The following is a 14,747-nucleotide window of genomic DNA, read 5'->3' as shown; positions in this document are numbered from 1 at the left end:
AGATTTCCCTCACAAGAAGCATTTTAGTGATTTCCCTAAGTTTTTCAATAAAAATTTTTTAAACCACTGTCATAGATGACCTCTAAATAATAGAATACTCCTAAATCAGCTCCAGGTTTCTTATCAACACAAAATACTAACAGAAATTTATTTAGCAAAACAATAATTTTTATAAGTAATGGTTCTCTGTCATTTACTCTTTTTCCTCTCTTGTGTTTATAGGAAACTGAATGAATATTTCTCAGAGAATAGAAGGATAGAGCCAAGCTCTATCCCTTTGCCTTTTATTTTTTGAAAATGTCCTGTGTATTTTCTATTTGAGATCATCTATTCAAGTTAGTTTTTTGAAAAACATATTGCATGTCATGGATAAAATTTTAGAATTCAGGAATTCTCAGGAGGAATTATCAAAGTAACATTCTTCAACATTGAAATATATACCTTGAAATTTACTGGGCCCCAGTAGTTACTACCAATGTAAATATGGGCCAAGTTACTTATACGATATGGCTCTCCTTTTGCCTCATCAATAAAATGAGAATACCTTGGGAATCTGGTTTCCTTTTTTGGAGGCAGGAGATTGCTTTCTTGTTTCCTATACTAGATCTTGAAAACAACATAGACAAAGGCAATATTAAAATAATAAGCAACATAGCTCTCTTGCAACTGATTAATTTCATTTATATTTCAGTTGGACAAAATAATTTCTAAGATCCCTTGCATATATAAATCCAAGGTGCTAATCAACCTATTACTCTTTTCTCTTCCACTGCGACCTGAGAAGTAATTTACCCTAATTCTTCACTTTTTAGAAAAGCTAACAGGACAGAGAGGTGAACTGAATGGCCCAGTCAAACAACTAATGCATTCAGGGCTGGGAAGTAGGCCCCCCAAATTCTCCCACTGTCTTCACACTATATCTGTAGGGGGCCACAGATAGTGGGAAACTCTGGGCGAGTTATAAGACCTGTTAGTCCAGTAAGGAATTCTGTTCACAGTGTCTGGTTTGGTTCCCCATTCCTAAGGGCATCTCAGCCTTCCTGAGAAGTCAAGGGACTTGACAATCTGTGTTGAACTTGAAGCAGAGTTCCTTACTGGATTAAAGGGTCTTATACATTATGCCAATATCTGTGGCCCTCTACATATATCCATTTTTTCTTATTAAAAGCCTTTGATTTAACTTCACATTTTTTCAGATATCTGAAAATCATAATGTTGAACCAAAACATTTTTCAGTTTTGCTATAAGGGAATTTGTTCCTGATTTCTCCAGATTCCACCAAGACTTCTCTATTCATTTTTGACAAGGAAAATAAAATATACTTTTTAGTGGGGCTTGTAGTTTGAATGTGCTTTTAGTTTGACTCTCTTACTTTTTAAATACAATTTTGCTGACTGCCATCAAATGTACGGTTATAGCATTTAAACTTCTACAGCTAACTTTCCATTTAAAAATTCAATCATTACAAGTCATTCCCCAATTAATAAATGGTCAAAGGATGTGAACAGGCAGTTTTCAGATGAAGAAATTAAAGCTTCTCTGGTCATATGAAAAATATGCTCAAAATCACTATTGATTAGAGAAATGAAAATTAAAACAACGCTGAGGTATCACCTCATACCTATTAGATTAGCTAAGATGACAGGAAAAGATAATGATAAATGTTGGAGGGGATGTGGGAAAACTGGGACACTAATGCACTGTTGGTAGAGTTGTGAACTGATCTAACCATTCTGAAGAACAATTTGGAACTATGCATAAAGGTAACCAAATTGTGCATATCCTTTGACCCAACAATACCACTACTATGTCTGTATCCCCAACTTATCATAAAAGGGAAAAGAACCTGCATATACACAAATGTTTGAAGCATCATTTTTTGGGATGGCAAGGAATTAGAACTTGGGGGGATGCTTATGTATTGGGGAATGGCTAAACAAATTGTGGTATATGAATGTAATGGAATACTATTATTCTACAAGAAATGATGAGAAGGCAGATTTCAGAAAAATCTGGGAAGACTTATATGAACTGATGCTGAATGAAGTGGAAAGAAACAGGAGAACACTGTATACAGTAACATCAATATTGTTCAACTATGATAGATTTAGCTCCGCTCAGCAATACAGTGATCCAAGACAGTAATAGAATTATGATAGAAAATGCCATCTACATCCAGAGAAAGAACTAGGGGGACAGAATTCAGATTAAAAGATTCTATTTTCACTTTTTTTCTTTCTCATGGTTTCCCCCTTTTGTTCTGATTTTTGTTTCACAACATGACTAACATGTAAATATATTTAACATGATTATACATATGTAACCTTAAATGCATTCATTGAGCATCTTAGCAAAAAAAAAACTCACAAAATCTTTCAAGCAGAATATTTATCTTATTGTTTACAATTTAAATAAATATAAATTTTAAATGTATAGAAATTAAATTCCTGAAAATTTTGAATTGTTTCACTTAGAATTGATTTAGTTTAAAAGTTGTGAGGTTATCCTGTTGATATCGATTGTTCTTTTTTCTAAATAGTATTTTATTTTTCCAAATACATGTAAAGAGAGTTTTCAACATTCATTTTTTGTAAAACTTTGTGTTCTAAATTTTTTCTCTCCCTTCTTCATCTCCCCCTTCTCCAAAACAGCAAGCAACCTGATTAGATTAAATATGTGCTATCCTTTCTGACATATTTCTTTTTTTGTCATGTTGTGCAAGAAAAATCAGACCAAAGAGAAAGAAAACATGAGAAAGAATCAAGCAAACAAAAAAGAAAAAGTGAAAATACTAGGCTTGGATCTACATTCATTCTCCATAGTTCTCTCTCTAGATGTAATTGATATTTTCCATCTCAAACCTATTGGAATTGTCTTGAATCACCACATTGTTGAGAAGAGCAAAATCCATCACAGTTGATTATCACATAATCTTGTTCACTGAGTATAATATTCTCCTGGTTCTGCTCACTTGAATTGTTCTTTGTAATTCAAAAAATGGTATATAAAACAGTTATCAAGTCTCTCTTCTCTCTCTCTCTCTCTCTCTCTCTCTCTCTCTCTCTCTCTCTCTCTCTCTCTCTCTGTTTCTGTCTCCCTTTCTGTCCTATCTTTTCTCTCTCTCTTTTTCTCCCTCTTCTCTATTTCTTTTTATCCATTTCTCTCTCTCCTACTCTCTCTCTCTCTCTGTCTCTCTCTCTCTTTTTCTCTCTCTGTCTCTCTCTCCCTCTCTCCTCTCTTTTTATCTGTGTCTCTCTCACACACACATATATACATACATATGTATACATACATAAATCCTCATCTTCTGAAAGTAACTTATATTAAAAGAGATTTCCTTTTTGACATGAGAGATATAATGAAGTTATTTTCTTCTCTCATGTAAGTTTGAAGAATATTTTATAAAAACCCAAGAAACACATATTTTCTACTATTATTTCAGTCATAGATATTTGTGAGGGAGGGATCTAAGATGTTATACAACTGACTCCTTTTTATCCTTAACACAGAGAAGAGACTTGTACTTCACAGCATATATTACCTTGGTACTTAACTAGTGATTGGCATGTATGTTGACTAATTGACTTGAATTCCTTTGTGACCATACTGCATGCTTTCTGAATAGCAGAAATAGGTTAGATCAGGAAGGAAGTATGAACAAGGATTTCCCTATGATATTTAAAAAGTTTGAGAGACAATTTCTGAGTAATTAGCCACTTTTTTAAACAATTCTAGAATTTTATAAAATTCTATAAAATTTAATAAAATAGGTCATCATGTTGATGAGCTCAAGGCTTAAATGACTTTGGAAAAGTAGGTATTCCACAGGATGGAAATCAACTCTGGCTGGTTAAAAATTAATGAGAGATGGACTTTATAAAGAAAAGTGAGCTCACTCCAATGAAGTGCTGAGAGTAACATTATGTTACTCTTGGACAGGGGGATTATCTTTATACCCAGGCCTTTGGAAATCTAGATAAAGGATGTATCTTCACCCAAGCTTGATTAAATGAAATTCACCTTATATTAGAGATTCCCTGTGATGTTGGGTAGTTTCTGACCAAGTCTGAGGAAAGTTAATTTAATGTCCTTCAAGAGACTGAACTTTGAAATGAGAATTGTAGACAAAGGGGCAACTCTGCATATCTCCAAATCATTGGTTATTAAGCATCATTTCTTTTACTCCAAAGGGCTACAATGCAAAGGGCTATCAAATTGTGGTCCTGTATCATTCTCTTGGAAGGGAGAGCCATGGCCTTTCATTGCTATTAGCTGTTTTAGTGATGCTTTGCCAGGTAAATATTATTGGAGAAAGTTTTGGTCTGACTCATTGCACTTAAAAGGAGCAAAGTAATGTACAAAGGGATAGGTAGAATTTGCTGTTCCTGGATTTACTATTCTCAAAGTACTGATGAAGTAAGAACTGATAAGACAATAGGCTATGTGTCATCTGCCTATTTATCCTGTAGTTAATGTTTTGGCTTATTTCAGATGAATCCCCAGACCTCAATTATAAAAACCTTTCAGGTCAGAATTTCCTCACTTTACTCGCCATTCCCATCCCCACTATTCTCTTCTCCCCATCATAGATACTTCATAGTGGAAAATGGATCATGTATGAGGACACACAACCTTAGACATTTTAATAACATGATTCTGTGGCTGCTTGAAGATAAAATTCTGACTTGTCAGGGTGACATCTTTGAGTTGGCAATATCCCAATATTCTTGAATCCTATTTAAACCTAGATATGTGTTATCTTGTGCCCTTCTGTAGCTCTGGATTTTGGAAACTGACGGAGTGGGAAATGCTGAGCAATGACTTTGTTTGCAAAATAATTTCTGAACACAGAGGTCATCATATACTTGGTATCAGCACTTTGTAATACTTTTTTATGTGTATGATAAAGAAAGCAGATTTTTAATCAGATAATTTCAAGTTAATTGTTAGCAGTAAGAATGTATTACACATTTGGCTTTTCATTGTTTATTCATTTTGTTGTCATTGTCTAGTGACTGACAGAATTATTCTGATTTCAGGTTTATATTGTAGCTTCATTAACTCTTTTGACCCCTAGCTATTGTTTTAATGTGTTATTGTTCATACTGAAATGGAAATGGTGACTATGAATTTATTTATGCATTACTTAATAGAATAGCAAAATAGTGTAATATGAATTAATGACTTTTTTACAATTTCTTTGTAATGCTAGCTGGAAATTCTGTTTCCCCCCCAGGGTCCTACTTCAGATTTATATCCTAATAAGCTTCTCATGTTGGTCTTGGACTTTCTAGCTTACATTTTCAAAGCTTATACATAATGCATAAACAGATAACTGCTAAATAATCTAAATCTTATGGCTTTAAAATATCTTTTGATGATTCTTATTATAACACAAAGAAATTAATCCTGATTGAAATTCATCTATAGCAAATATAAAATCTCCCTGAAACATCATGTTCAGAAGTAGTTAGGGCACATTACCCTGCTTTTTAGAACAGGAATACACAACTGTAAAGCATGTTCAATGGGGTTGGCAAATAGGACCAATGAGAGAAGGATAAAGGAACAAGTGGTTATAGGGTAACAGAAAAGAATCACTGACAGTGTAGATCCATTTTAAAATTGTAAAAATTCCCTTACTCAGAGCACTCATAGATTTTTGATAATAGGAAACAGAAGCTTCAGATGTGACGATGTCACATTTTACTCTTTGTAAAATGGAATTAGGGAAAGATTGTTGTTTCCCTGTTTATATAATCTTTTCTCTTTGATGACTTTTAATGTGATTTGTTTTCTAAAATATAGAAATATATCTTAGGTGAATAGAAAAGAATAAAAAGTATATGCTAGATACAGTATGCTATATCCAATGCTAATTAACTGGTTGACTGCAATAGAGAATATTTGGGGAGATATCTATTTTGTAATGTACTTCAGAATATATTCAAAGGAAAGTGATTTGCCATGACTGGAAATTAATTGTTCAATGCTCTGCATTGATAAGCATTGCAAGCATACTTTTAAAAGGCAATAGAGAAAGTGAACAGAATTCAAAGAAGGTTGTTGAGAAATTCAAAGGAACAGACAGCTAATCTTATAAGATGTTATTGAGTATCCACAATATTGTAAATATATACATATATGTATATTTAAATGTGTTTTTCTGAAACTAGAAGCCTTTTTAAAGTATCTTTAACATTCTGTTTTTATACATTAATCCATAGTGTCTCTGTATATGCCAAATCTGTATTCTATTTAGAAAGAAATCATTCTAACATGATGTCTAATTTATTTGTGCCCAGAATAATCACTTATATAATTAAGAATGTAGGTGATAATCTTTGTGAATGGCATTGGATCAACACATAATTTTTTTTTAAAGAGCTTAAAGAAAGCCTTTTTCTTGATTAATTGCTTACAGATTAAAGAATACAAACAAACCTAGATTTTTAGGGGAAAAACTATTCTATACAAACCATAAATAAGACAAGAGAAAAACCACTTTATAGTTCCTAAAATACTAATAGCTTATTGAATGCTATATTTTGGATTTACCGTATTCTTTTTTCAGTCTTATTTCAGTTGCAAACCTTTCTAGAAAGCACATTCTGTTTTCTGTTTTTGTAAGTTCCTTTAAAAATGAGAGGGATTGTTTACCTAAAACTTTCATGTAGCTATTCAATCAAAGCTACAATCAAATAATATAGCTACAATCAAAGTATCAATATGAGGATATATACTAATAAACTCTTCATGCAAGTCTTAAATATTCCATCTGATCTATTTTATAGTTATTTTCATTTGTATTTGTTTTTAGTTTAGTTTAGTTTTGTTTTTAGCTACAGAGGCTTAGTTTAGACTATTATAAATTTTATCTTTCAATTTTAAATCTAATGTAATCATGAGAGAAACTTTTTTGAATTATACACTTATGGATGTTAGTATTTTAAAATGTTAATCCGTTTGAATTTTGCATCTAATAATTTCAGATATTCATTATTTTATCAATGTGAATACTAATTTCAGCAATACAGATTTTAACCTCTCCATGCTTTAATAGATGACCTTAACGAGTCACTATAGCCAAAAAATTTAATTTGATAATCTGTCTTCTCTAGAGCTTTATTTTATGAGAAGTAAGAAAGAAGAAAGAAAGAAGAAAGTAATAAGTAAGAAAGGAATAATTTGAAATAAGGCTAGAATATTAGGACAAAGGCTTTAAATACAAGGCGGAACAGTCTCATTTTTACTTAGGAGGCAATAGAGAAGCAACTAAAATTATTAGGCAGAGGAATGGTTATTCTGGCCTTAGAAAGAACGATGAATTGAAGTGGGGAGGAAGAGTGCAAGTGCAAAAACTTCTGAAGAGGCCATTAAGGATTTTCCTGAGGGGTAATAATGAAGGGCTTAAATTGAGATAGTGGAAGTGATCTTGAAGAGGAGAACCAGATATAAGAGATGCTGTCAAGACATCTTTGAATAGGACTGATAAGCAATTGAATATGTGAAGAAGAGGGAGAAGAAAGAATCAAAGATATGGCTTATGAACACCAAGGTTTGTGTGAATGTTGTTTGTCTTTCATTTTTGAAGAGGCCCAATGACATCATAAAGTGATATCTTAACTTGCATGTGAATTGGATTCAAGTGAGGCAGAGTTGTACAGATTTGTCAGCTTCATTCTCTTCCAGTGTCATCAAAGTCCAATAGCAAGACACAAGTCAAGACAACTTTGAAAGATGTAGCAATGATATAGTGAGATAGCAGAAGTATCTTTAGATGTGCTTATAACTCCAAGTTGCTCCATAGCACCTGCTTTCTGATCTTTCATTTGAGAGCCCAGAACAAATTGTTTTCATCTATCCATTTATTCTGGAGGAAGTCTTCTCATGCTTAGGATAAACATCTCTCTTCATTCATGATGGTTATGAAGACTTTAGTTAACACTAGACCTATTTTATTCCAGTTTGGTAACATGGTATTTCTGAGTGAATGGCCAAGCTCATAGCACTGCTCTAGCTATTTTGGACACAGGAAATTGGATATTTCTCTGGACATTTAATCGGTAGAAGTTTCAAAGGCTTGGACAAACCTCTATTCACGAGGTTGGCTTGAGTCTACCCTGAACTATTTTATTACATCCTGAAGGTTTAACATAAAAACATGATTAAGTTTGACCACAGATAGAGTGAAGTCAGAACAAGGAAGAAGTTTAAGTTGCCCTTAGAATACCTGGTCTCTGATTTTAGGACAACCGAAGGTTTGAGACATAAAAAACATAAGGTCTGAATTGATTTGAAGATATTTGTAAGTAGGATGAAATTCCTTAGAGAGTTTCTGCTGGGAAATCATTTGCTTGTTTGCAACAGTGATGAGATTGAAGTCATGGTACATGATTAATGTATTGTAAGAAGAGAGAGATCTAGAGAGTTGAGAGAGAGATTGTGTGAGAGAATGAAGAGAAAGAGAAGAGAAAGAGAAGAGAAAGAGAGAAGAGAAGAGAGAGAGAGAAGAGAGAGAGAGAGAGAGAGAGAGAGAGAGAGAGAGAGAGAAGAGAAAGAGAGAGAGAGACAGAGAGAAGAGACAGAGAGACAGAGAGAGAGAGAGAGAGAGGAGGAGAGAGAGAGAGAGAGAGAATTAAGAAGAGACTTAGGGGACAAATAATCACAAGAAAAGGAGAAGGGACTAGCCAAGGAAACCAAGGGGTAATAAAGAAATTGAAGGAGATCCAGAAGAATGTGACATTTTTACACATTAGTTAACTGCTAGGATGATGGAGCACTGCGCTGGAGTCAGGAAGACCGAGTTCAAATGTGACCTCTGATATTTGTCTGAAACTTATAGTCTTAGAGAATTTCTTGGGTAACTGAAAAGTTGTATGATTTGCTCAGGATCATACAAACCAGTATTTATGTATTAGAAATGTCACTAGATCTTCTTCTTGATACTAGGGTCAGCTCTCTCATCTACTGAACAATTCTGCCTTTGTGTTATTCTGATTTTTTAAACCAGTGTAGTTCTGTAGAAATTAATAGCTGTGTATCCCATAAAGAGGACAACTCTTTTTTCTTTATAGCTCTAAAGGAAAGGGAGTATAAATCTGGACTTTCCTGACCAGAGTTTGGCAGTTATACTTGTACTGTGAATTGGTATTAAGAGAAAAATGCATAAGGACTTTTATTCCCTTCCCCCAATACTTTATAGTTTTACTTTGCAATTTCTATTAATACTGATGAAAAGTAGCATCTTCTGCTTCCAAAGCTGTTTTGAGCACTTAATAAATTTTCCCTAATAAACTTAGAAAAGCACCAACTACTCCCTCCAAACCTTTAAGAGACCTTGAGAATCCTTAATTACACTGTTTCCATGCCCACTCCTTGGAGCCTCAGATGCTTTACTGAATGGCAGCAGGAAGCTCCCACTCCCATTTAAGAGCTGGCTTTCTAAGTTGGCTGGGCAGGCAGCTACTCTTTTTGTATTGTTAGTCTGTTTCTTGCCTGGTGTAGCAGAAGATTTTCTTGTTTTTTTGGTCTTTGTTCCACTTCCTTGCAGAAGAGCCCCTTGGCTATTCCCTCCTGGCCTAGAATGTATGAAGATGGAATCAATTGACAGTCACTTGTGAGCCTCTGGCTCTCTACTGCCTGGTGGTGGCAACTCTTTAGTCTGAGTGCTTAAGAATTTTGCTGAAGGGAATGTTAGCTTTTAAGCATTTTCAAGGTTCTGAAAGAAATTGTTTTTATTTAAGTAAACCAAAGGCATTTATTTCCTCTGAACAATTCATAATCTTCAGCCTGCCAGGTAAAATACAATTATATTAACCTGAAATTTAGTTTAGCTCCAAAGACCTAGGACTTGAAAGCAATTCTGAAGAAAAGAAATAAAACTGTGGTCAATAACTGCTGCATAGCCTGCCTATTTAGTCTCCTTATCTCATTTTTTTTTCATTCTAAAATTTATTCTCCACATGATCGCCAAAGTGAATTTCCAAATTCTTAAAGTACAAGTCTGACCATGTAATCTCCACTTTCCACCTCCATTATTCAATAAATTCTAGTAGTTTACTTTTCTAGGATAAAATATAAATGTCTCTATTTGCAATTTAAATCTCTTCACTTCCTGGACTCTTTGTACCTTTGCACAGACATGCTCTCTACATACTCTAGTCTACTTGTTGTTCCTTACATGTTGGGTGGAGAAGATGTCTCCCTTCTTTCCTCATTCCCTCCCTTTCTTTCTCCCTTTCTTTCTCCTTCTCTCCTTTCCCTCCTCTCTTCCCTCCCTCTTCTTCCTTCTTTCTCCCTCCCTCTCTTTCTTCCCTCTTCCCTCCTCTCCCTCCTTCTCTCCTCCAGCCCTCTTCTCTGTCTCCCTCTCCCCTCTCTCTCTTTCATCTTTCCCTGAAACAAGGATGCTTTTTTTTTTTTTTTTAACAGTAATGTTTTCTGGTGGGTGCAACCATAAGGCTGTGAGTCATAGAATATCAGAGTCTCTGGAGAATTCAAGTTGTGGGATGCCTGAAGGGCAATGCAGAAGCACATGGTGGTCATAAGTAGGCTGGAATACATTATAAATGAAGACTAGGGTTTCATAAGAGTTAAGTGTGACCAGAAAAAAAAAGATGGGCTAGTTACATGGTGAAAGCAAGGGATAACTAATTGACAGCCCAGGATGTTCTACTGCTATCAGTATTCACATGTCATGATTGGATTTTTTGGATCTCTTGTGAACAATTTATAGGAAGACATTAGCATTGGTCTCAGGGGATGAAAGGGCTTAGGTTGTGATCTGCACTGTTAGGATGTAAAGATCATGGTTAAAATGAGGAGATCATGGAGTCATTGAAATCAGAGAGTTTTACATAGAATCTCAAAAATCTCAGACTTTGATGGAACCTCAGAGATTATCTAGTCTAATCTGGACTTTAAGAAAAATCTTTTCTGAAATTGTCCCTAAAAGTAGTCTTCAGAATCTGTTAGAAAATATCCATTAAGGGGGAATCCACTATATCTTGAAGCAGTCCATTCTAATTTTGAATAACTCTAAAGTGTTAGGGGATATTTTTTCATAAAAGAAAAAAAAATCTGGTAATTCACAACTTCTACCTTTTGCTACTAGCTCTATTTTCCAGAGTTATATTGTATTATTTCTCTTCCATATGATGGTCCCTCTCATTCCCACCCTTGAAAAAGTTCCTTCCTGGGGTTCCATTTTCCTGACTGGTGACTGCTTTTCCCAGATCACTATTCCAGGAAAGTTCCAGTTATGCTTCACTTTACTTCTGACTCACTAGGTAGCTCCTTCATAACTTTGCCTGCCATTTTATCCTTTTGGGGGTGGGTGACTGTTTACCCTATCCTTTCCCATACTATCACCCCTAATCCCAACTTCAGAATCAGGAACTGAGAACAAACCAACTCTCTTATTGTATCTGCATAGATTATGTCAACCTATTCCATTATGATCCTATTCAGCATCTCCATATAGTTCAGGAACAGAATCTCCCCCGTTCTCCTTGTCTGTGGTCTCTACCATTAGAACGAAAGCCATTTAAAGGCACAGATTGTCTTTGTTTCTTGTATCCATAGTTTCTTCACTTAGTGCAGTAATTGCCACATTTTAAGAACTTAATAAGTGCTTTTTCATTAACATAGTTGACAATATCAAGTATATACTTACCGAATTACAGGTTAAAATTTCCAGCTGTATATAACATAGTTTATAATCCTTCCAATAAATTGGTCACTCTCTTTTAAGCATACTATGATTTTATATTCTTCCTGAAATCTGATGTCCAAAGCTAAAAACAAGACTCCTAGGGCAGATTGCACAATGATCCTGCCTTGCTCTGCTCTGTTATGATGGAGTGTCATTACTATAGTGGATGATTCTATTAGTTTGCTTACTTGCCTTGTCACATAGTTGACTTATTTTGAGCTTGCAATCCACCAAGACCCTGAGATCATTTTCAAATGAACTGTTGTCTAGGAATGCCCTCCCATCCTGTGCTTATGCAGTTGATTCCCCTTTCAGATACAGCACTTTATACTTGTCTTTTAAAATTTCATCCTATTAGGTTTGACTACTCTAGCCTAATGAAATATTTCTGAGTTGTGGTTGTCAAACCCACCTTTATGTTATCTGAAAATATGACAATTATACTTTTGAAAATAATTTGTTCAACACAAGGCCAAGGACAGATCCCACTATAGACCTTTCCTCAAGGTAACTTCAGTTTGTTAAATGATTACTCTTTGGGTTCATTCATTCAGCAAGTTCTAAATGCACTGTCTCTCACCCATATTAGTATCCTAGTTAGTATCCCCATTTCTTGATTCTCTTCTCTATTATATCCTTCACATCCTTGCCAAAATGTCATTTCTAAGGTGCTGCTCTCATCCTATCATTCTCTAATCAAGCCCTTCATGATGTGACTACAGTCTATGTTTCCAGGATGATTATACTTTATTTCTCCCTCATACTTTATATTCCAGCCAAACTAGCTACTTATAATTCCTTGGACAAGACTTTCTATTGCAATCTTTTTTTTTTCTTTCCTGATGTACTATCCTTCTTGTCTGGAATATTCTTCCTCCCCACCAATTTTTGACATCTCTTGCTCCCTTCAAGATTCATCTTATGTGCCATCTCTTAGCAGGATTTTTCTGTTTCTCCTATTATTGGTACCTACTCCACTGCACCTCTGCACTACTTTGCATTTATTTATGTAACAAAAACATGTAGATACTATTGGGTTATTGAATGAATACTATGAAAAATGAATATATGCAAATAAGTTTACAAATTAGGTGTTTTCATAATTACCTTCACGTGAACACAAAATTATTCTAATAATCAGAAGTAATTGGAATTGAGATTATAGCTCCTGAAAATTCTGCTTCTTACTAAAACAAATTAAATAATAAATATATAATAAATTTAGGAATAAAATAATAGTTATAATGGTATACTCTGGTGAGATTTATTTCTCCTGCCTTTTACTTTTGAAATGCAGATTCTAAAACTTCTTCAATAAGGAAATAACCTATAGGCTATATTCAGTCATTTTTAACATGGTTTTATTTTCTTGTTAAGATTATAAAAACTACAGTCATGGTTGGGATTAGGTTGTCTCCATTTCATTAAATTTCCTCTCTTAGGTTAATTATGTGCAATGCTACAATGAACAGGTTTCCATAATTATTCCAAACAAACTGTTTTGAGCTTTTCTACGAACTTCATTTAGAGGTTTTTTTTTTTACAGTAGGTCATCTATTGAGTAAGTTGTGGATTCTTAAGAAACTCCTGAATCTTTTATATACTCTTGCAATCACTTAGGAGTGAACCTCCCAGAATTAAATTGCCACTCATGGTCTTAGGCCAGGCTCTTCTATTGGAGAGCCTATTCAGTTATAGTGTTTGTCAATTCAGCTGCCTCTTTTCAGTGCAGTGACTATTAAGCCATGGAAACATATGGAGAAATCTAATTTTCATTAAGACAAGAGTTTCTTAGCAACAGTTAAATGAACCGTGTTTGGTCATTGTAGGCTTCTATGAAGAAGAGGATGGGTATTTCACATGATATAGATGTATACATCTATGACTAGATAGATAGAGAGAGGTTGGATCTCAACCTGTGATTTCATCAATGTAGGGGAATGCTCAATGTGCCACAATGGTGAAAGTGAATAAATAATGAAATTTAAGAATCATAATCACAAATATGATAAGAATTTTAAACAAAGGGATTCTTTTAGGGTTTTCCTACCTTCCTGAGACACTTCAGAGGTAGCTCTAGGTGAACTTCTATGTGACAATAACAAGCTCTCAGAAATGGTGAACTAGGAAGCAATTAAGGGTCCAGTTTATTTGTTATATTTGTTTACTTTTTATCAAAGAATTTCCTCTCAGAGATAAACTCTAGAAATATTTTAATTGCACTTAGTATCTACTGGGTCTATTAAATATTCAAGATTCAGTCCACAACTTAATTAAGCTAATCAAGGTGGATAAGTAAAAGGGACTCATTTGTGTCCAATATTCCCTAGAGATACTTAAGTGGGTCTGTGATTTTATCCTTTTCCTGAGCTGACACAGAAAGCCACCTTTCTATGTCTTTACATATCATATCATTGATACCCATTATTTCCCATGAATCCTACATTAAGATCTTTTCTTGTTTTCTTTGCATTTTAAGCATGTTTGTCAACCTGTCTTCTCATCCTAACTACGACTGGTCCATCTCCTTTTTTTATTCATATCTTTAATTAATGCTCTTTTCTGTACTATTCTTCTCATATAAGTCATCACTAGTAAGATGCTACAGCCTGCTTCCCCACCATCCAGCTTGCCATTACCCTTTAACTCAATTGTGATTCTAATTTTTTCAGGATCTTGATGTCCCATGTCTACGGTAAATCATCCATAGAAGAATATTGTTGGTAAAGAGATGGGTTTTTGAAATAATGAGCACTTTGGGACCACTGAAAGCAACCCACCAATTACCAATGCAAACCAGCCTGATTTCTATTATCTGGTTTTAGAAGAAACATCTCTTGGAGAGAAACTAAAGAGCACATTGAGCATTCCCCTACATTGATGAAATCACAGGTTGAGATCCAACCTCTCTCTATCTATCTAGTCATAGATGTATACATCTATATCATGTGAAATACCCATCCTCTTCTTCATAGAAGCCTACAGTGACCAAACACGGTTCATTTAACTGTTGCTAAGAAACTCTTGTCTTAGT

The 14,747-nt window shown here is 34.5% G+C and overlaps 1 protein-coding gene across 38 annotated transcripts in view; it reads left to right on the top strand.

Annotated features, from left to right (window-relative positions):
* Nucleotides 1-14,747, top strand: part of NRCAM (neuronal cell adhesion molecule) — a 315,510-nt gene that overhangs the window by 85,559 nt on the left and 215,204 nt on the right. The window lies entirely within an intron of this gene.

This window comes from Sarcophilus harrisii, chromosome 5 (genome assembly GCF_902635505.1).
Source record: "Sarcophilus harrisii chromosome 5, mSarHar1.11, whole genome shotgun sequence".
Classification (NCBI taxonomy): domain Eukaryota; kingdom Metazoa; phylum Chordata; class Mammalia; order Dasyuromorphia; family Dasyuridae; genus Sarcophilus; species Sarcophilus harrisii.
Note: the sequence above shows the minus strand (reverse complement) of the source record. Positions and strands in the feature narration are given on the sequence as shown.